The 22,932-nt window shown below is 42.1% G+C and overlaps 1 long non-coding RNA gene across 1 annotated transcript in view; it reads left to right on the top strand.

Annotated features, from left to right (window-relative positions):
• The first annotated feature begins 1,093 nt into the window (after window positions 1-1,093).
• The window catches only part of LOC138360977 (uncharacterized), a 197,579-nt gene continuing 175,740 nt past the window's right edge, over window positions 1,094-22,932 (top strand). The window contains exons 1-2 of the long non-coding RNA XR_011226737.1: window positions 1,094-1,379; window positions 9,791-9,861. This is a non-coding gene — a long non-coding RNA (uncharacterized lncRNA). The remainder of the gene's footprint in view (window positions 1,380-9,790; window positions 9,862-22,932) is intronic.

The raw sequence follows: 22,932 nt of genomic DNA on the forward strand, positions 1-22,932 counted from the left end.
GGAAAGAACTGTATGAGTAAATACACTGGGTTTGTACCTTAAGGTTCATGTATGCAATATTACAGAGTTCCAGTTAACTCCCATGCATGCAATTAATTTATGTTATGTTTATGTTTTTTATGTTAAAATGTTTTTGTTGATTTGTTTGTATATTTTCATAAGTAAAGCATGCTTACCGTCTAATCCAAGTTTTATGATAACTTTACAATGTTTAAAACATAAAGTTCAATATATATTCTGGTTTTCACACAGGAATTATACGTTAATATAACATCATAATAACGTAATGATGTCGTGTAAATAACGTTATACTGACGTCATATAAATGTTATATTTATGTTATAAGAACGTAAATTGGATAGCTTTACAGAAAGTAAACAAAAAAAACTAAATGTTGACTGAAAATTATTTATTCTTAAATATAAAGCATGAAAACATTATAATACCATAGCATTTACTATTATTTTTAAATTTTTACATAAATCTTAAAAAACTGTGTCATAAGAATATATGTTTTTAGTTATATCCTTTGGTTTTAAGAATGTCAGATATACGTATTTATGTCAAAAGTTACAGTATTACCTTTGTGGAACCATTTAAAAACGTCCACAAACGTTCTGTGTTTGCTGGGATGTATCCTCACAATCCCAATGTACCTTTTTGTATATATAAATAAATAAATAAATAAATATATAACACTGCAAACCAGCATGACAGGGCGGAGCTCATCGAAACCTTTCAAATACTAAACAATTTGGACGATGTCGATCTGGACACTTTCTTCAAAAGGTCAGATTCTCGGGTTCGAGCTCAACAAGCCACAATGTAGGACAGAAAACAGGAGATGCTCTTTCACCTATATGTTGTAAACCCATGGAACCGTCCACTCGCTGAAGAGTAGGTAAGGTAAACGCCAAAACTCTACTGGGTTTTAAAATACAGATAGAAAAGATTATCTGGGCAAATGGATGGAACCTTTGACAAGCCGCCAGCTTCCTGTCCTCGTCGAGGTCACTAGTAATAGTGGCTCTCGGGTAATATGAAGTACACTTAACGTCGGCAAAGATCAGTAACCAAAGAAAATGGGAAGAGCAACGTGGCGGGTAAGCGAGCGAGCGAGTGACGTCATCACAACAAAGGTTGCTATAGATGTCTCCACGACTCGTGAAGTTCGCCTGTCTTAAAGACCTGTGTCCACAATACCCGCCAAATTGTCCCTCCCACAGTACTCTCAGGACACTTATGGCAGTGTAAGTGTGTGGTGAGGCCACACCACTGAAGACATTGAGGATATACCACGAGGGAGAGACAAAACTGTTGAAGGAAGGAGTCACTGGCGCCACCTGACCACTTTGTTCCTCGCACTCTCATCATCCTCCGTAAGTACTGGAGTACTTTCTGCTCCACCATTGTCTTACACCTCAACATGCAATTGTTGGGGTCTGGAAATAGGCCTATGGCATTGTTGGGTTGTGGAAATAGGCCTATGGCATTGTTGGGTTGTGGAAATAGGCCTATGAAATTGTTGGGGTGTGGAAATAGGCTTATGACATTGTTGGGTTGTGGAAATAGGCCTATGGCATTGTTGGGGTGTGGACATTGCCTATCGAATATGATATTTTTTATAATTTATAATAATATATAATAATAATTTATATATAATAATAATAATACGAAAATCCACTGGGACTGTGTGGTGTTGCAAACCCACGACCTAGGCATTGCCAGCCGCATACTCTACCACTGTACCACCACTGACTTCCTAAAAGTCTTGCAATCAGATTTCTACTGATATCACAGGAAGTCTGTGATATCCTGATATCACAGGAAGTCCTGAAGTCAGTCCAAGTTTTACTTAAGACCCCTAAGCACTCAGGTGAAGGGGTGCAGTATTGTAGTTGAACACTGTACGCCCATCTTCAGATACACAGAAAATCGCACTAAGGAGATATACATCAATGAACGAACCATTGGGGCTGTGAGGTGACACAAACATTGCAGGTTCGCATCGCCTCACAGCCCGAGTGAATTTTCTCATTGATGTATATCACGTTAGTGTGATTTTGTGTGTGTAAATAATAATAATAATATTATTATTATTTATTCAAAAGATTGTGTGTACAAAGCACATAAGAGTAATAAATGAATAAATCTACAAGGGCCGTGATGAGGGTTCGAACCTACATCCAAGAAGATCCCAGACGCTCCTTAACCACTTAACTGTGCCAACCAAGAATACTCGGTTTGCCAACTGAGAAAGCGCGTTTTGATTTTTTCGTACCCATTCTAAATGTGTGCGAGGTTGGTTGTGTACGAAATGGACTCTTAGGACCTCCAGTGAGAGGTAGCCATCTTGGAAAAAATTCCCCTTATGCCCTAAGGCTGCTGGCTGGGTTAGTACTGAGTGAGCAACCATGAGTGGTGCACGTGCCTCGGGCTCCCATACACCTGTCCGACGCGGAGTTGAAAGATCGCGCTTTGTTGGTGAAATTCAAACCTTAATGTTTGAAGAATATAAGGGTTATAATATTTGTGAAGCTAGGTGCAATAAGGACCTAACACAAAGGTCAGATGCAAGTGATACAGCACCTATGAGGACAATACAGCGAGCGTATCCAGTTGTAGCTCTGAGCGCCACCCTTGCCCACCTATGCTATCTCCAATTTATTTAGATGATACATAGATGAATCGTTTTCTGCGTTCAGTGATGATGCATCTGATACAAGTAGCATAGATAAACAGTGTTAGCGGCTTCCATGGTGGTGTTTTCCATAGATATTTTCAAGAATAGCTGAATCTCTTCTTTACTGACGGACACTCTTTGAGGCTGGCTGAATCTCTTCCAGACTGACGGACACTCTTTGAGGCTGGCTGAATTTCTTCCTGTGTGGGACCTTACAAGGCGATCTTTTCACGACTACCTTACAAATTGATCTTTTCCTGTAATCTTTGCAAGACTACCTTACATTTTACAAGCTTGGCTACAAACCACCTACAGGTACTAATGCCAAGGGTGTGCATGAGTGCGTTATTTGCAAGCACACAGAACAAAGAAACAGGAAGCGAAAATCTATCTGTACCTGGTGCAACGAGAGCGAAGTCGCACTGTGTACCCTGGACTACTTTGTTGATTATTACTCACTTCCGAAGTACTGAGTGTGTAATACAGTGTGTTACTGTGTAGTGTGTGAAACTGTACATATTGTAATTTTAGTGAATTTTTAACAAGTAATATTGCGACAATAAACATTTATTTTGGACACATTGCTGACACATGTATCACAGTTCCACGGAACATTATGAACTTTCTACTGTATACATATGGTAAAGAATACAAATATGCATCATATACGATAAAAAAAGCAAATAAATCCGCATTGGAAATACATAAAACAGATAATTGAAAATATATTTGTGCCAACATCTGGTGCTTGAATGGCCCGCGCGACCGTGTCTGGGCGTGTCACGCACGGGCGACCAGCCCCTGATGACATCACAACGCACCTTGTCCACGTCCCCAGAGGCAAAGTAAGAGGAATTTGGTACTTATTTTTACATAGACATGTTCAGGCAAGGGAATTTATCATTTTACGAAGAAAAAAGAATTTTTGGGGAACACTTTATTTCATGCGCACAGGGGGGAATTTCATAATAAACTTGGCGCAGTATGGTGGTTAATCGACTGAGCTACGACATGGATAAGAATTACAACCAAGAAATCAACTTGACCTACCACGGATCCTGCAGTCTCTCCGAGACACAAACTAGGTTTTTACACAATTCCCCCATGCACCTGAGCTCTGTCAATAAGCTTGTTCTACCTCTTCACCCTTACTTCATTATACACTCTCGGACGTAGATTTGAACCCTCGTCATGGCTCTTGTGGATTTGTTCATTTCAAACTTGAAATGAAACAAACAAACAAACAAACAAACTCATTTCAAATTTGTTCATATCAAACCTACCCGTAGTATCAAAAATATTTGAAAAAATTATCTACAAACAGCTGTACTCCTACCTCGTAAAACTCGACATACTCGGCCCCTGTCAGTTTGGCTTCCGCTCCCAAGAGAGTACTAACGACGCAATTATTAGTCTCCTTGATATAATTTACTCAGCCCCTGACAAAAATGAGTTTCCGATTGGACTCTTCATTGACCTGAGAAAGGCCTTTGATACTGTTAATCACAACTACCTCTTATGTAAACTGCATCATTATGGAATCCGAGGCCATGCCCTGGATTATATACAATCCTATCCTAGTGATAGACACCAATGTGTAGCCATCAATAATATAACCTCTCCCACTCTACCAATAACCATTGGGGTGCCACTGGGCAGCATCTTGGGATCTCTCCTATTTCTTATATACATCAATGGTCTGCCTGATGTCACCAACATTCTGAATCCTATATTGTTTGCTGATACTACCCTCATCTATTCTAACCCCAAAACACATACACTAAATAATGCTGTTAATAATGAACTAAAAAAAAAGTCCACTTATGGATGTCAACCAACAAACTAACACTTAACATAGAAAAGACCTACTACATCTTATTTGGAAGCAAATCAACAAATGCAATTCAGCTTCAGATAGACAATGTTAACATTAATAATAAAAATGATGGAAAGTACTAAGAAAGTCTAAAGTCTAAAGTCACATAACTAAGAAAGTCTCTAAACAGTTGGTATACTCTCCAAAATCAAATACTATGTATCTAACTCTGCTCTCATCTCACTATATTATACACCAATCTATCCCTATCTTAATTATGGTATCTGTGCATGGGGTTCAACCACTGCAAACCACCTCAGGTCCATCATCCCCCAGCAAAATCTGCTTTCAGAATAATAACAAATTCTGTTTTCAGACAACACTCAGCCCCCTTGTTTAACTCCCTAAACATGCTAAACATAATCTCACTCCACACATTCTCTTGTGTCAACTACATTTACAAACCCTGTTCTTAAATGCAAATCATGTTCTGAAACTCTCCCTGGACAGATGTAATAGGATCCATTATCACCACACCAGAAATAAATATATCTTTGATATTCCCAGAGTCAAACTTAATCTGTGCAAACAATCTTTGCAAATAAACTGACTTAGTCTATGGAACTCACTCCCTAATGAATTGGAAAGCTGTCCAACTTTTGTGTCATTCAAAAACAAAACTAAAAAGTACCTAATTTCATCTTCATAGTTTTTTACCTTGTTGCTTTAAAATTGCACTGTATCTAGTGCTACCCAATCTCCCAATCTTCATGTACCCAATCCAAACAACTTTACCATTGTGATCATTGCTGTCTTCTTATATGTGCTTTCAATTTGCTGTATGGTGCCTATTAATCTTCGTTTAAATTACCAATCAAGCTGTCAATGCAATCAAACTGAACTTTAATATACCAATGTGCTTTAATATTCCTACTAATCTGTCTCATCTCATTTTTTTTTCTTTCTTGCAATGTATCTGTTATCATTTTATTAATTCCGCTAGAATTTTCCTACTTAAAATTATCTGTTAGATTAAGGACCTGCCCGAAATGCTGTTCGTACTAGTGGCTTTACAAGATTGTAAATACCATGCTATGTATTCTCACAAACCCAATGTACCTTCTTGTATATAAATAACTAAATAAATAAATAAATAAATAAATAAATAAATTTGATGCATCACACTATTGTGATTTCTATGTGTAATAAGAGTATTGTTCAATTGAAGGGACAGCAGTTACACATACTGTACTAATGAAGCCACTATTACGAAAAGTGTTTCGGGCAAAATTAATAGTAATATAGAAATTTTTTAATTAATGTTGTGACGGGGTAAATCACTTAATACTATAAGAGAAGTAAGTTAACAAAATGAGAATGTTCAAGGAAAATAAAAAAATAATACAAAGGTGATACATAAGGATGACAAGCATTTATTTATTTATTTATATACAAGAAGGTACATTGGGGGTTAAGAGAGAACATAGAAATGAAGTTGATTTTACATTCTTGTAAAGCCATTAGCACGCATAGAGTTTCGGGGAAGTCCTTAAACTAACAGATAATTTTAAGTAGATAATTTACAGTAAAATTGACAAAAAATGTGTACAGGTACTTTACAGCCTTACTTTACAGGTACAGAGTATAGTCAGAGTACTGGCATAGATTATTACATTATGGAGTCAGTAGTTCTAACAACAGTACAGTAGTTTATTTACATTAATTACAGAATGGAAATACAAGGTGTAATTTAGAACTGCTCCTCATGACATTTTCTCGGAACATATCAGAACATAGAGTAACATAAACATACTATAATTTAAGGTTAATGGGGTCAAAACTTACAAATAACCAAGATCATAAAGGACACGAGTAAACACTTTATCAAAGAAATGCGTATAATTAAATGACATTAAATGTAGACAGTAAATGTAGAAATTATATGAGTAATACAGTGTGCCCTCGCTTGAACGAACTATATGGGGGCGTAGCCGATTCATTCATGTGTGGAATTCATTCCATCAATCCGGCCCCAGCATCCCCCTTCCCCCCCCCCAAAAAAAAAATTAATAATACATATGCCAGTACACATTTGCCTTTTGAATAATTTAAACAACAAAGAATTTGAATTGCAATGAAATAAAATGATATTGCACGTTACAGTACTGTACTTACCCTATCAGTTGAGTTTTGTAGTGCAAACTTTGTTAGCCTTAATATCTTGAGAGTGCCACACATATGAATATAAATTGTTTAAAGAACAGTAACTTTTCTAACAAATGTACATTATACACTACAATCTGTACATAAAGTACAGACCACTAGAATCACACTACTGCAGTACACTTATATCATATAAACTACACTTTGTACATTTAATGTCATTAGAACTGTATTGTACAGCTCAATTGGTACTCCCAGGTAAGTTATGGCTAGTGCTGGGTGCTGGTATAGTGGCCTGGGCATCCTCAGAAGGTGAGACCTTGCTAGTGCTGGATGCTGGTCCAGTTGCCTGGACATCCTCGGAAGTTGAGTCCTTGCTGGGTGCTGGTCTAGTGGCCTGGGCATCCTTGGAAGGTGAGTCCTTGCTAGTGCTGGGTGCTGGTCCAGTTGCCTGGACATCCTCGGAAGGTGAGTCCTTGCTAGTGCTGGGTGCTGGTCTAGTTGCCTGGGCATCCTCGGAAGGTGAGTCCTTGCTAGTGCTGGGTGCTGGTCTAGTGGCCTGGGCATCCTCGGAAGGTGAGTCCTTGCTAGTGCTGGTTGCTGGTCCAGTTGCCTGGGCATCCTCGGAAGGTGAGTCCTTGCTAGTGCTGGGTGCTGGTCCAGTTGCCTGGACATCCTCGGAAGGTGAGTCCTTGCTAGTGCTGGGTGCTGGTCCAGTTGCCTGGGCATCCTCGGAAGGTGAGTCCTTGCTAGTGCTGGGTGCTGGTCTAGTGGCCTGGGCATCCTCGGAAGGTGAGTCCTTGCTAGTGCTGGGTGCTGGTCCAGTTGCATGGACATCCTCGGAAGGCGAGTCCTTGCTAGTGCTGGGTGCTGGTCCAGTTGCCTGGACATCCTCAGAAGGTGAGTCCTTGCTAGTGCTGGGTGCTGGTCCTGTAGGCCTACTGTAAAACCGTACCAAAACTTTTGAATCTTAGTTTGTTTCTTTGTTGTGAGCTTCATTACAGTATCTTTCATAATATATAGTTTCAGTTAAATATCTTATCATATATCTTATCATACATATCTTTCAGATAAAGCCATTTTTATCTGCTTTGTACACTTAAAACCAGCTTTGATTATTAGATATCATGTGCTGAGAAAGTTTATGCTTATATGCATTAGCACTTCCAACATCTGCACTTAATGCCTCACCACAAATTTTCATGTTAATGATGTATTAGCTCTCTTTAAATCGACATACTATTCAGTGCTAGCCTTGAAATTGTCTATGTTTAACTTTACAGCAAGTCTCTCAGCTGCATTTCTAATAGAATCAACTTACAAATTGTTTTATTTAAAATATTATTATTGTTAGTTTGAAGTTTTATACATTTTATACAGTGCAGTTCTGTATTAACCCTTAAGCTGTGCATGGCATACATATTTATTTATTTATTTATTTACAAGAAGATATATTGGGGGGTTAACAGAGAATTTAGAAATTAAGTTAAGTTACCATTCTTGTAAAGCCACTAGCACGCATAGTGTTTCGGGACCATATACATCATATTTCGGGAGCATATATGACAGGACCTGATGGCAAAGTTCAGTTTCTCAAATTTGCTCTAATGCTTTCCAATTTTTTGTGCATACTAGCAAATCCTGCAACTTTGTCTAAATGATCACAAACGTAACTTAAAAAATAAGAAAATAAAAAATAATTATAAAAGTGAATATTGAGAACATCAGATTTTGAAATCCGCTGCAAAAATATTAACTATCACCAATTGTTTCTTTGGAGTTATTATGCTCTCAGAGTAGTATATGATCTTTATTTTCATAGATTTAGAATATATGTTTTCAGTTTAATTTACTGTAAAAAAAAAATCGTCAATGTGGCATTTGAATTATACGCCAAACCTAGAAAAAAAATTGATAACTCCAAACATGTAGGGTTTGGGAAAAATCCATTCTAATAAGATTATAGAACAGACAGCTGTGCACATTATTTGTAAAAATGGTGAGAATCGGTCAGAAACTGGATTGTTTTAAACTGACTCTAAAGTTGAAACTCTAGTTTTAGAGATAATTGAAGTTGAAGTTATCGACAATGAATAATTTAGTTCTTATTCATTAATTTACTTATTTGTTTTAATAAAGGTAGTTTGACATTCGTACTCGAGTATGTGAAAGTTGTAGGTCAATGTGTGTTGGATTGATGTCAAGAAAAAATAACCCTCAAAAAAACAAAATATAAAAATTCAAAGTCCTAAGTTCTGCCAGTTGTGACTGATTCATTTGGTGATCAATTTCATTCTATCTTGACATAGTTAGGGGATGGGTATGTACTCTCCAGGATGTAGAGGTTACAACAAAATGAGATAATAAACAAAGGAGACAAAAAAATGGACATTGGTGAAAGTAACAGATATTAACATTAGGCAATACATTTTTATGATATATAACAAAATAGAGCATGATAACATACTCATTATTATTGGTATTATTATGTATTACTCAGCAATGCTATACAGACACCAGTTGCATATCTACTTTGTGGACACTTCTTGCTACTATTTTTCTTCTTTGTACATTGAACAAGTGCTTGCATCTCTTTATTACTGCATTATCCCTCATTTCCAGTTAACAGGAGCTGTTCTCCTTATCAACAAAATGTTCTCCTTTTTTTAAAAAATTGTCTAAAATACATTTCTGAACATATTGGAATGAAACTTTCATGATGCTTATGCCAATAAGTTGGAGATTTGTTTAACATTTAATATTAATTTTCACATAATTCAAATATTTTTTGCCCAGCCCCAGCTTCTACAGCCCAGGCTGTAGCAGCTTTAGGGTTAATGCACGTGGTTTGTATTACGTAGGCTGTTAGAGAGGGAGGGGAGGCAGCCGAGAACCCGCCCATACCCCCTTCCCCTTTCCTGCCCACCCTCCTTACTCCTGGCCACCCTCCTTATTCCTGCCCAGCCTCCTTACTCCTGCCCACCCTCCTTATTCCTGCCCACCCTCCTTACTTTTGCTCAAAGCATAATACCTAAAAAAAAATATTTAATTTTTCTAAATATTTACTGTGTTTTGGTGGGAAAAATTTAGTCATAGAAACCTTAAATTTGTTTTATTTTGCCTAATAGGTAATACTGCTTCCAGTCTCTGCTTGGCTACCCAGGACGATAGCAAACACAACTTCTGCCCATTAATGATGGTAAGGACAATTTTATTCTTACTGTACTACCAGTGTGTGTGTTTATCATGTTGTTAATATCCAGTGATTGTGAGTGTATTAATCAAGATATTTGCATTAACTAGTGTATTAATGTTGGTGTTGTCATTTACCAGTGATGGCGAGTGTATTAATTATAATCATTACCCAGTGATGGTGAGTGTATTAATCATATTGGCATTACCCAGTGATGTTGAGTGTATTAACCCCTTAACTGCATTGCCTCCAAATATGACACCCCCGCAGTGCACAGGAAATAAATTCTCTGGAATTTTTGTTTAAAGTGTCAAAAACCCTTCCCTGAATATGGGTATGTAAAAAAAAAAATCGAAATTGTACTTACTTTGGCTGCTATGGGGTCCATAAGTTGGGGCGTAACGTCATCGTTCCCCATTCGCCCGTGACGTACGCTCCCGGGGCCAGTAGGGCGTGGGGCGCGCGAGTTGACGCAAATATATTTTTTTTCATTTTTTGCGCACAGTTCCAAATACATTTTATTTGTTTTACGTGCTAATTCTATGTATAAAGAACACGTACACTATATTATGGCAGTAAAACATCCGTACTGTCCGAAGAATCTGTGTTACGTGCAAGACACATGTGTACACGTATGTTGCACATATTTACCATGTATCATGCTAATTTATGTATATATACAATCTATTTACACACTATACACTGTCACACAGTATATACATTCACCATCAACATACACAGAACTCCTCGAGTGTGAGCAGCCACACCCAGCCAGCCAGTCCTCCCTTATTCCTCCAACATCGTACTTACTATCACCCCCCCTCCCACCATACTGTTATTCACACCAATGTTTCAGGTTCATTTATGTATATTTACAACACATTTGCACACTCTGCACTGTCACACACCATAAACACACTCAGAACTTAGCGAGTGTGAGCTGCCACACCCAGCCAGCCAGTCCTCCCTCTCTCCTCCAACATCGTACTCGCTATCACCCCTCCTCCCACCATACTCTTACTGTTTATATTACACTATTTACATATGTTATGTATACCTATCTACATGTTTTATTCACCAGAACTATGCAAGTAAGCCGGTATTGTGTCCTAACAGTACAGTTGCTACCATACACTGCATGAGAAATCACACAGCAGATGACGCTGCGATTATGACGTCACCTCCCTCACAAAAATAGCTCCTCCCAACATACTCTTGTTGCTGTTATTATACTATATACACACACTGTATATACCCATGTACATATGTGTTCCCCGTAGTGAACCACTAAGCTAGTATGGTGAGCAAAACAAGATTGGCTCCCACACACAGTGGAGGCTACCTCAATTCTCTCCCTCCCTCCCTCACCAAAATTCCTCCTTCCACAATACTACACACAATGCTAATTATAACCACAATCCTGGTCACTAATTCCTGTAAATGAATAATTGACCACACATTTATTTTGAAAAGGAACCTAAGAAGTCATTTGAAGATTCCAAATGGACGAAATAATGCTGTGGTGCTGTGAACATCGTGAACAGCATTGAATCACTGATATTTGAACATTGTTCCAGGTCATTATCACACTCAGGCTCTTCTATAATACTATCATGGCTAAATAATACAGATTATTATATATTTTGACATTATTAGGCGATGCTGTGGTCACACGCTGAACAGCAGTGCTGTGCACTCATACTGCATGCGCCGGCCTTGGTTGCTCACTCACTACTGAGGCTCCAGCACCCGGGAATGTGGACCACGATTTTTTTTAAAGATGGCGTCTGTTTACAAGAGCCCTGAGGAAGCTGATGTGAACCCCACGTAGCCGCGGGAGTTTTGAATGGAACGTGAAAAATAAAAATACCAGGAGGCGCGTTGCGCAAACCAGACGTGGGCCTGCAGGCGCATTGCGCAGTTTAAGGGTTAACCCTTGTGTTGCTAAGGGCTATTTGCACCTTGTCACCCACAGGTGCATAACAAAAAAAAAAAAAATTGTTTCCTAACCTGTTAATTTGTGTTCCCTGACCACAAGAGAGAAAAAAATTAATCGTACATACAAATGGCATAAATGAGTCGACAATATGAGCGATGACGTCACACCCTGCATGCTTGCTCATGCAAGGTGCGGCCCAGAGGCATCGCGTGCAGTCTTCAAGCAGCCAGAATTGCTACGAATTTATTTTCGCGGCATTATTTATAGTGTCTACGCATATTTTATCACAAATATTCACTAATTGTGTTGCATATAATGTTACTTCATGTTCAATGGTAATAAATGCTGCATACATTGAGTATACACACATGCGCACAAAAATGTTTTCCCATTATGCCAATATAATATGTATTCACATTGTTCTTCAAGCAGCCAGAATTGCTACGAATTTATTTTTGCGGCATTATTTATAGTGTCTACGCATATTTTATCACAAATATTCACTAATTGTGTTGCATATAATGTTACTTCATGTTCAATGGTAATAAATGCTGCATACATTGAGTATACACACATGCGCACAAAAATGTTTTCCCATTATGCCAATATAATATGTATTCACATTGTTCATTATTATATTTAAACACACACATGCACACACTATTTACAGGTTTTTGTAATATTATTGCACATTTAAGAAGTCTTGGAGAGAGTGGTAGGCATTGAAGCAGTTGACAGCACATAATGGAACTGCACACGCTTCACATCATGTTTGCACATGTTTACGTTTCTGATCTCTTTTTTTTTAGTTCTACAAACTAAGCAATCACGCTTGCCTATTGCATGCTTTCCAGCTGGTGGCAAATGTTTTAGTCTGTGTGCTTGAATGACCTCCATGTGAGCGTGCCTGGGTGTAGCAGCATGCTGCAACACTGGGTTCATGATGGGTCTTTGTATGCCAGGAACATCTTTGCCAAACTTTGCTAATAACTGTGTCCCAAGTGTAAAAGCAAACGAACGGAAACTTGGTTTACGTCAAGTTTTCACCAGATACACATTATAGCTATTCAGCATGCTTATGTCAACAAGACGGAAAAACACTTTTTTCGTCCACTTTAATGTTTTCTGCACACACTCGACAGTGCCCACCATCATGTCAGATTTATCAACCAAACGCATGTTGATATTATAGTCAAGAACACAATCTGGCTTATATACTGGTTCTTGCATTACTCAGTTCACCTTGCCACTGTTCATCATTGTACCATCACGAACGGTTGTCAGCAAGTTCACTTCTCTTTTGTCTTTCCACGTAACTGAGCGTATTTGATCACTTTTTCTTAGCTGGCAGTCATAAACTTCAAGTTTATTGTCAAACACTGGCATTTCCCTTCTTGGCTTTACTGTACCAAACAATCCAGTTCTATTTTAAATCAAGAACCTAGCTTGCAAGGGACTTGTATAGCAGTTATCCGTGTATAAAATGTGGCCCTTGTTCATCCATGGTACCATCAGTGACTTCACCACACTACCTGAGAAACCATGTTGGTCGTTACCGGGAATGTCTACATCGCTAGCAGAATACAGAATCGTGTGTAACACGTATCCTGTTTCACAGTCACGAAGAACAAAGAATTTCAATCCAAATCTGTTGCGTTTGGAGGGAATATACTGCTTGAATGCAACACGTCCTCTGAAAAGCACAAGGGAATCGTCAATCACCAGCTTCTGTGCTGGTTCGTAGAAATCTCCGAACTTTCCAGTCACTTCATTCATATAGTGTCTGACTCTCCAAAATCTATCATCCTCTGTCCGGTCCTCATTACTTTCAAAATGAAGACACCTGAGGAGTATCTGAAACCTGTCTCGGGACATATATTTCCCGAAGAAAGGTGTTGGAATAGTCTGGTCTTTGCTCCAATAATCTGTGATAGCGTGTTTGACACAATGTTTCATCAACATACATATTGCCAAAAATACATACATTTCACCTACAGTAGAGTTTTTCCAATGCTGCAATCGTGAATATTCTGTTATCTCTTTTCCAATGAGATGAGTCGCATGAAGGTTCATTTGGTGTACATTATATTCTATGAGCGGCTCATCATAAAATGCTCTAAAGTAATCCATTTCACACATGTCCTCACCATTATCAGGGAAAAGGTCTGTAATCCCAACTTCTTTATTGTCAAAGGCAGGAATTAGAGGAATAAAATCGCCACCATCACTCCACACAAGTACACCTGCTGTCCTGCGAGACGCAACAGCGGCACGACAGCGAGGAAGTGTTGCACACCGTGGACCAGGAGCTGTAGCCCGTCTACACAAGTACGGCCGCTATGTGAACCGTGAGGTGAAATCACGTGAACATGAGGGTCTTGGTTCCTCATGTGGTGCCATACGGCAGCGCTTGGCTGGGCGAGACGCTGCTGACGTGACAAGTTCTCGCCTGGTATCACCACTGGTACTAGCAACAGGCACGGTAACACTATGCTCTGAATCCACTTCACTAAAACCAGAAAATGAGTCACCTTCCTCTGACTCGTTGTCCAAAATATCCTCGTACTCTAAATAAGCACAAGAACTGTGTGGTCGTGGGGTGAATTGGAGTAGACACTGGCGAGGAGGCACGGGTGAGCGTGTAGGCCTCGCCATGGGAGGAGACTGTATCTCATATTCACTGTCTGTGCTACTATCATCGGTTAATTGTCTGTAGTCCTTATCAATGTCAGGGTCATCAAAAATCACTTTCCTCACCATCAGAAAATAATTCACTAGTTATTTGCTCTTGAGTAAGTGATTGCTTGGTGCGTGCGTGGGAGGCGTTTGCTGTGCATTTGCCATGGTGACCGCTGGGTAATTGGGGCCTCCCATGCATTGGTAGCGTGAGCTGTTTTTTTTTTACAAAATGGCAGCTGGTTACTATAGCCCCTTGGCAGCATATGGGGGCCCCCCTACCCCGATGGCCATTCAAATCTTGTGCGTCATCACGTCATTTGCCCAATATATAGCAAGTTACTCAACACATCATATGACGTGTTGCGCAGTTTAAGGGTTAATCATGGTGTTATTTACCCAGTTATGTTGAGTGTATTAACCCTCTGAAATGCAAATAGCGCATAATATTGCTCAATCATGGTGCGCATAACACCTTAACCACTGCACTGCGCAAAACGACAAATGCCATTCGCCAATTAACTGCGCCAACTGACAAAAGTATTTTTTATTTCTTTGTATACGGGCGAAGCACGCTCGCGTAGGTTGGGTACAAAAGGGACTCTTAGGACCTACTGTGAGAGGCAGCCATCTTGGAAAAAATTCCCAGAATGTCGTAGGGCTGCTGGCTGGGTAGTACTGAGTGAGCAACAATGAGTGGCACACGCGCCTCTGGCTCCCAAACACCTGTCCAACACGGTGTTGACTTGGGTACAAGATTGGATTCCTGAGGTGTTTGCCAGATTGAAAAAAATTCCCAGCATTCCCCACGGTCATGGGCAGGCTCATATTCAAGGTAGCAACCATGTCATATTCATCCATATCAAGCTCCCAGCCCTAGTCGGCCTGTTTTCAAGAAAACATCATTTGATGTTGGAATAGAAGGCATATTGCTTGAAGATGAGCATGCCAATGATTTTGATAACCCAAATCTGGAAAAAGACCTAACACAGGTGTCTGCTACTAGTGATATGGATATTGAAGTGAACGATGTGGAGAGTGTGTACACAGCTCTCACAGCCCTGCCATGCCGGACTAGGTCATCACCATCAGTGGAACAACACAAATGAATTTTTGTATGTTCCACTGAACATTTAGTGCCAAATGCAATTCACTTGGACCATCCGGGAATTCGTTAGGAGCGGGGTCTGTTAGAGTGATGATGCACTGTATTTGAAAAGAAAAAATGCAAGAGTAGAGAAATGATTGTAAATATTATTCAGCAGATATGTAAGTAATAACATTTAGCAGATACTGTATATAAGTAATAAAGTTTACCAGATATGAAAGTAAAAATAATAAAGAACAGAAGAGTGGGAAATTAGATAATTAATCAAATTAATATTTCTAGAGTAAACGAATTGAGATTCAAATAATTAATCAAATGAAATACAAATAATTAGCTAAGTTAAGAATTACATTAATATTGTAATACATGAATATTGTACGGTAATAATACAAGATGGGCAAGGATATGCAATATAAACAGGCAATACACAGGCAAAAAAAAAAAAAAGAAGAGAACAAAGAATTAGACAATTAGATTAAGATTATGAATAAATAAATGGATTCAGATTCAAAATAATTAATAAAAAAGGAAACATAATTAATCAAATTAAAAATTCAGTAATCTCTTAACCCTCAAACCGCTAGGGGCCCAAATAGATTAAACACCCACAGGCGCAACAAAAAAAAATCCAAAAAAATTCTTTCGTCTGATAGAAGTGTTCATTTTTGTTCCCTGATCACGGAAAAAATAACAAAAAAAATCGTAGGTGGCATATTTTAGCCGCAATAGGGTAGGGAAGTCTGACAAAAAAGGGGCGTTGGCAGAGCCTTCGCCGGACGAGGTCTACTCCGCTCGAGCTGTCAGGCGGCAGTTGCCACAAATATATTATTATCTAATTATTTCAATGTGTCTGATTGATTTTTTCTGAGTTTTATTGCAGTAATATTATTCAATACAGTGAATTGTGATATATTTATATAATAAAATGTGTGAACCATCGCTGTACTCAAAATTATGGTGTGCATATTAGTGATTCAATTATTATGTTCATAAAACAATAAACAAATAATTTGCTGTTGTTACACTATATACACAGGTTATTTGTAAGTATTTGCATGTTTTGTTCACCATAACAAACCACTAAGTTGGTATTGTGAGTCAAAAAGCAACGAGGAGTGACTGCCATACACCAGCCAGCCACTCGCTGCCACTCCCTCCCGCAACGGCACCTCACTCGCCCTCATTCTCCTCCCACAATACTGTTTTTGCATTTATTCACTATACACAGACGTTATATATAAGTATTTACATTTTTGTTCATAATAACTGTACATCTAAGCTTTTATGGTGAGTAAAGACACGAAGACGTAGCTACTCACACAGTCAGCTGGTGACGGCCGCCCTCAAGGCCAGACGCACTAATATTTCTCCTCCAACAATATTGTTTGTGGTATTATTATGCTATATACACACATTATGTATAAGTATCTACCTGTTTTATTCACCATACCTGTACAAATAGAGCTGGTATGGTGCCCAAAGACCGTAGTGGCCACCAGTAAACAACATGACAAGTCGTGCAGAGGACGCTCCTCCCTCACCAAAATGGCGGCTCCCAACCTCTTCCTCTTGCTGTTATCACACCCTAGTAGTAGGCATCCTTCAGTCTCGGGAGACTATGGAGTTGCGCCCTAGTTGTCAATCCTGGTGCAGCGTCTGGTGTGACTGATGAGGCCAATCCGAGAGTGGCAGTCCATTCCACACCGAGCACAAACGAAGTCCAATTCTGGTCTGTCTTCCTGGCTACCGGCCTTCCTTCTCTGTCTCTTTGCCTCCGATTCCTTGGCAAGTGATTCCTCGAACTTGGAGAGACCTCTTTGAACAGACTGCCCCCAGGCTGAACGGTCTGCAGCCAGTGTCTTCCACATAGCAAGATCGACGTCCATGGCTTTTAGGTCCCTCTTGCATACATCTTTGTACCGTAGCTGGGGCATGCCTGTTGGACGCTTTCCCTGCATCAGCTTCACACCCTATACACACATTATATATAAGTATCTACATTAGTGTTCACCATAGCGAACCACTAAGCTGGTATGGTGAGTGCAGTCAATAAAAGGTGGCCACACACAGTCAGAAGACGATGCCACCACTCTCCCTCCCACAGCCTTACTTCTTCCTCCATGGAGCACAGCACTAAATATCACCACAATCCTGCTATTAATCAGAATCCTGGTCAGTTTTATCACTGTCAGGGGTCTTCTATAATACTATCATCACTAAATAATAGCAGGATCATATATATTATGGCATTTGTAGGCGATGCTGTGGTCAAAAGCTGAACAGCAGTGCTGTGAGCTCATGCTGCGTGCACCAGCCTTGGTGGCTTGCTCAATACTGACGCTCTCACACCCAAGAATGTTGGGCTAGATTTTTTCTAGGTGGCATCTGGCAACTATCGGTCATGGCTGTACTATAGCTGCCCCTATCCCAGGCGGGGGCATTTATATTATAGAGCTAGACACAAAAGCATACTTAAATGATGTGTGCGGTTTCGGTTTAGTCACTGATATCATATATATATATATGATATGCGCGGTTTAAGGTTAAGATTGTAATACTGTAAATATCATATGGTAATAAGACAAGTTGGATAAGGGTATGCAATAGAAACAAACACATATCGCCTGGAAGCACTGATGTACTTAAAGCTTAAGAATCCATTAACAATACTGGAATATTAGACAACAAACAAGACTAGTAGCTAATATTAATGGGCAGATATATAAGTGAGAAATTAAATTATTAATTTTTAATTCACAAGTAATGAATTAAAGATTCAGATAATTTGACAAATTAAGAGTTCAAGGTTTATAACATTTTGGGAAATTGAAGTGTTAGTATCAACAGATAAATGGGTAAGTTGCAAATATTGTAAGGTAAGAATCTGATAACTAGACAAATTAAGCATTCAAAAAATATTACATTTTATAAAATGGAAGTCATTGTAGTAATAGTTATAAGAGGGGTAAATTACATGAAATTGGAAGCCAATAATATGAAAAAGAAGCATTTATTAATTAATATAAAAATATAAAAAAGCCACAATTTAAATACGGTTGGCTAGGTAAGGCTTGGTCACTTGTGTGTTAGTTTCAGCAATGACATTGGAAGTTTGCTGGTTTCCAGTTATGTCACAATCAACAAAGAAAGCCTATAATTGTTGGACATTTTTTATTTCATGTATTTTGCCTCTTCTTTCTTAGCAATGATCGTTCCGTTCCTGGTGTAGCACTGCTTGATAAAATTTGGGTTTTGTTTGCGAATAGGATGCATTCTGTAGAGGAGGATCAACGCTGCTTGGGTAGGCACTCATTAACCCCTTAAACCGTGGAATACATACATATACGATGGGAGTAACTTTCCCGAACACCACGCAATACATACATATACAATTGAAGGTCTAGCGCACAATTTATATGCCCCGCGAGGGACAGGGGCAGCTATAGTCCAGCCACGGCCGATAGTAAACAGACGCCGCCTAGAAAAAAAAAATGGTGGTAACATATCCTCATGTGAGAGATTCAGTTCTGAGTGAGCCACCAAGGCTGGCACACGCAGCATGAGCTCACAGCACTACTGTTCAGCTTGTGACCACAGCATCGCCTGAAAATGTCAAATATATATATATGTACGAGGAGCCACACATCTATGGATCATCCAATAAATCAGCAGACTTCTAGATGTTACTACTGCTCGGCTTAGACTCGGTTACAAGTATCTCTGGGAATTCTCATTATCTGCTGATGTAGACCTGACCAAATGTAAACTGTGTCAACAAAATTATTCGCACACCCTCCGTCACTATGTGATGGAGTGCGAAAAGATACGTGAATTTAGAGACAATTCTATAACCAATGTTCCAGCGATGTGTCAATATTTCATTCAAAATGATCTGCTACCAGAAATTTTAGGCCAATATCCCCAGTTTGCTAACTGTAGGTAGTAACTAAGTGATTGTAACCTATCCACCGCTGCCCACTGGATGGGGGGCGGTGTGCAGGACAAACATATAAATTTTGACACTAGCTCTCCACATATGTCAGTTGCTTAATTTAGAACCTGTACTTGAGGTCGATCTCGACCCATTGTTGATGTGATGACTTATATTGAATTTTGTAACTAGCTCATCAAGATTGTAACTTGCTTAGCTAAATGAATTGTGGGGTTCAGTCCCTGAGCCCATTATGTGCCTCTGTAACCCTTTCCACTACCGCCCACAAGATGGGTATGGGGTGCATAATAAATGAACTAAACTAACTAACTAAACTGTACATGGTATTATTTAGCGATGATAGGCGCAGAGAGCGGGAGACACTCCACCAACCTTTCCAAAAAAGTATACCTGGTTGATACCTGGATCATGGGGTTCTGGGAGTTGTTCTACTCCCCAAGCCCGGCCCGAAGCCAGGCTTGACTTGAGAGAGTTTGGACCACTAGGCTGTTGCTTGGAGCGGCCCGCAGGCCCACATATCCACCACAGCCCGGTTGATCTAGCACTCCTTAGGGGAAACAATCTAGTTTCCACTTGAAGATGTGTACGGTTGTTCCGGCAATATTTCTTATGCTCGCTGGGAGGACGTTGAATCCAGTAAGACAGCGAACCAAATCAGACCACTGCTGGGTACGAAGAAACTGAAGCCTTAAAATTGCCAACGAACTCAACAACAATGCCAGCACCAACCCCATGCCAGTAGAGGGATGGGGGGGGGGGGCTGGAGCTACAGGTCCAGCACCAACCCCATGCCAGTAGAGGGGGGGGCTGGAGCTACAGGTCCAGCACCAACCCCCTGCCAGTAGAGGGGGGGGCTGGAGCTACAGGGTCCAGCACCACCCACTGCCAGTAAAGGGGGGGGCTGGAGCTACAGGTCCAGCACCAACCCACTGCCAGGAAAGGGGGGGCTGGAGCTACAGGTCCAGCACCAACCCCCTGCCAGTAGAGGGGTCTGGAGCTACAAGTCCAACACCAACCCTCTGCCAATAGAGCAGGGCTGGAGCTACAGGTCCAGCACCCACCCCTTGCCAGTAGAGGGGGGCTGGAGCTACAGGTCCAACACCAACCCTTTGCCAATAGAGCAGGGCTGGAGCTACAAGTCCAACACCAACCCCCTGCCAGTAGAGGGGGGGCTGGAGCTACACGTCAAGCACCAACCCCCTCCCGGTAGAGGGTTGGGGGCTGGAGATACAGGTGCAGCACCTACCCCCTGCCAGTAGAGGGGAGCTGGTGCTACAGGTCCAACACCTACCCCCTGCCAGTAGAGGGGGGGCTGGAGCTATAGGTCCAGCACCAACCCTCTTCCAGTAGAGGGGGGCTAGAGCTACAGGTCCAGCACCAACCCCCTGCCAGTAGAGGGGGGGGGGGGGCTGGAGCTACAGGTCCAGCACCAACCCCCTACCAGTAGAGGTGGGGTGGAGCTACACGTCAAGCACCAACCCCCTCCCAGTATAGGGGGGGGCTGGAGCTACAGGTCCAGCACCAACCCCCTGCCAACAGAGCAGGGCTGGAGCTACAAGTCCAACACCAACCCCCTGCCAGTAGAGGGGGCTAGAGCTACAGGTCCAGCACTAACCCCCTGCCAGTAGAGAAGGGGCTTGAGCTATTGGTTCAGCAACAACCCCCTGCCACTAGAGGGGGCTGAAACTACAGATCCAGGGCCAACCCCCCTGCCAGTAGAGGAGTGCTTGAGCTACAGGTGCAGGACCACCCCCCCCCTGCCAGTAGAGGAGGGCTGCAGCTAAAGCTACAGCACCAACCTCCTGCCAGTAGAGGGGGGCTGGAGCTACAGGTCCAGCTCCAACCCCCTGCCAGTAGAGGGGGGCTGGAGCTACAGGTCCAGCACCAATCCCCTGCCAGTAGAGGGGGCCTAGAGCTACAGGTTCAGCACTAACCCCCTGCCAGTAGAGGGGGAAGGCTCGAGCTACAGGTTCAGCACCAATCCCCTGCCAGTAGAGGGGGGCAGGGCTGGAGCTACAGGTCCAGCACCACCCCCCTGCCAGTAGAGGGGGGAGGCTGGAGCTACAGGTCCAGCACCAACCCCCTGCCAGTAGAGGGGGGGGGGCTGGAGCTACAGGTCCAGGACCAACCCCATGCCAGTAGAAGGGGCTGAAGCTACAGGTCCATCATCAATCACCTGCTAGTACAGGGGGGCCAGAGCTACAGGTCCTGCATCAACCCTCTGCCAGGAGAAGGGGGCTGGAGCTACAGGTCCAGGACCAACCCCCTGCCAGTAGAGAAGGGACTGGAGCTACAGGTCCAGCACCAACCTTCTGCCAGCAGATGGGGGCCGGAGCTACAGGTCCAGGACCAACCCCCTGCCAGTAGAGGGGGGCTGGAGCTACAGGTCTAGCACCAACCCCCTGCCAGTAGAGGGGGGCTGGAGCTACAGGTCTAGCACCAACCCCCTGCCAGTAGAGGAGGGCTTAAGCTACAGGTTCAGCACCATCTCCCTGCCAGTAGAGGAGGCTGGAGCTGCAGGTCAAGCACCAACCCCCTGCCAGTAGAGGGGGCTGGAGCTACAGGTTCAGCACCAACCCCTTGCCAGTAGAGGGGGGGGGCTGGAGCTACAGGTCCAGCACCAACCCCCTGCCAGTAGAGGGGGGAGGCTGGAGTTACAGGTCCAGCACCAACCCCTTGCCAGAAGAGGGGGGGGGGCTGAGCTACAGGTCCAGGACCAACCGCCCCCTGCCAGTAGAGGGAGCTGGAGCTACAGGTCCAGCTCCAACCCCCTGCCAGTAGAGGGGGCTGGAGCTACAGATTCAGGGCCAACCCCTTGCCAGTAGAGGGGAGCTAGAGCTACAGGTCCAGCACCAACCCCCTGCTAGTAGAGCGGGGGCTGGATCTACAGGTCCAGCACCAACCTCCTGCCAGTAGAGGGGGGCTGGAGCTACAAGTCAAGCGCCAACCCCCTGCCAGTAGAGGGGGGAAGGAACTGCAGGTTCAGCACCAACCCCCTGCCAGTAGAAGGGGTTGGAGCTACAGGTCCAGTACCAACCCCCTGCCAGTAGAGGGGGCTGGAGCTACAGGTCCAGCGTCAACCCTCTGCCGGTAGAGGGGGGCTGGAGTCTTCATTTCCAGGACCAACCCCCTGCCAGTAGACGGGGGGCTGGCGTTACAGATCCAGGGTCAATCCCCTGCCAGTAGAAGGGAGCTGGAGCTGCAGGTTTAGCACACACCCCCTGCCAGTAGAGGGGGCTGGAGCTACAGGTCCAGCACCAATCCCCTGCCAGTAGAGGGGGGAGGCTGGAGCTACAGGTCCAGGACCAACCCCCTGTCAGTAGAGGGGGGCTGGAGCTACAAATTCAGGGCCAATCCCCTGCCAGTAGAGGGGAGCTAGAGCTACAGGTCCAGCACCAACCT

The sequence above is a fragment of the Procambarus clarkii genome, unplaced genomic scaffold (assembly GCF_040958095.1).
Source record: "Procambarus clarkii isolate CNS0578487 unplaced genomic scaffold, FALCON_Pclarkii_2.0 HiC_scaffold_137, whole genome shotgun sequence".
NCBI lineage: Eukaryota > Metazoa > Arthropoda > Malacostraca > Decapoda > Cambaridae > Procambarus > Procambarus clarkii.